The sequence below is a fragment of the Sinocyclocheilus anshuiensis genome, unplaced genomic scaffold, assembly GCF_001515605.1.
Source record: "Sinocyclocheilus anshuiensis isolate Anshui unplaced genomic scaffold, SAMN03320099.WGS_v1.1 scaffold1193, whole genome shotgun sequence".
Lineage (NCBI taxonomy): Eukaryota > Metazoa > Chordata > Actinopteri > Cypriniformes > Cyprinidae > Sinocyclocheilus > Sinocyclocheilus anshuiensis.
Genome location: NW_015549615.1, coordinates 93192 through 94515, shown reverse-complemented (window position 1 = coordinate 94515; position 1324 = coordinate 93192).

Genomic DNA, 1324 nt, shown 5'->3' with positions numbered 1-1324 from the left:
TTTATATACTAGAAAGTGGGCCAATTTAGTCCCAAGGAGTATTGAAATAGTACACTTACAAGTATACTACTAGTACAATGATATTTGTATACTTACTATATAAAGTATACTTAAAAATATACTTGAACTTTACTTAAGTATACTTACTAAAATAAACTTGAAGTATACTACTTTTTGGTAAGGGCGTGTTGTCAGAATCAGAATCTGTCAAAATGACTCTCCTCTTTAATGTGTTTTACAGCATCATGGAGCGTAAGCTCTAACTCGCGATTCATTCAGTGACTGACGGTCAGGCTAGGGTTAATCTTCTGCCCCGCTGTATCGGCCCATCAGAGCAGCAACAGCAGAGGCAAAGCCAACTGCGAGTGCATCTGGGGTGTATTCCAGAAAGGAGGTTCAACAAACTCTGAGTTAAAACTTGAACTCTGAGTTGACTTACCCTGAGATGGGAAACTCTGAGTTTTTCGGTTTCAGAACAGCTGAACAGAGTTAGTTCAATCCACTCTGAATAGGTTGACTCTGAGTTTAGCACGTGCACCATGACTTTGAAAAGCCATGATCAATGGAGCTCCGAAATTACGATTCACCATGGCAACAGCTCCCGCCAAAAACACTTCCGCAAACTACGGAATATGCAACTTTAATTCTAAATCAATGTTTTCAGACATTTAACTACAATTATTGCAAAGAAAATGCTCATACTTTTACAGTGAAAATAGAATCTATTGCTGTTTGCACTTAGTGAAAATAGCTTATTGCTAAAAAATACTGCTATTTTCACTTAGTGTAAATAGCATCTATCGCTAAGAAAATAGGCTATTTTCACTTAGTGTAAATAGCATATATGTTTGCACCCCACAGCTACAGTGGAACTGATCAATGGAGCTCCAAAATTACGATTCACCATGGCAACAGCTCCCGCCAAAAAGACTTCCGCATACTACGGAATACGTAACTTTAATTCTAAATCAATGTTATCAAAACTGAAAACTGGCAGAAAGGTAATTTATTGAACTAATATTCATTTTCATGGTATCCCACGGGCAAAAAAAAAAAAAAAGTGGCAGCAGAAATTTTTTTTACAAAAACATAATTCAATCAGGTAAAGCTTCAAGCGTGAAATGGGTGAAGGCCAAAGTTACATGACTTTACAAACATTTGATATTCAATAAATATCATTCAGTGTATATCAGTGTATAACGAAGGGGTCTCATTCTGTATCGCGTATCTTGTCAGTGTCTGCGCTCGCTTGGCCATTTGTTGTGGAGAAAATAAGGAAAGTGTGTCCAGCTGAATTAATTTAGTATTTTGTTAGACGGGTATA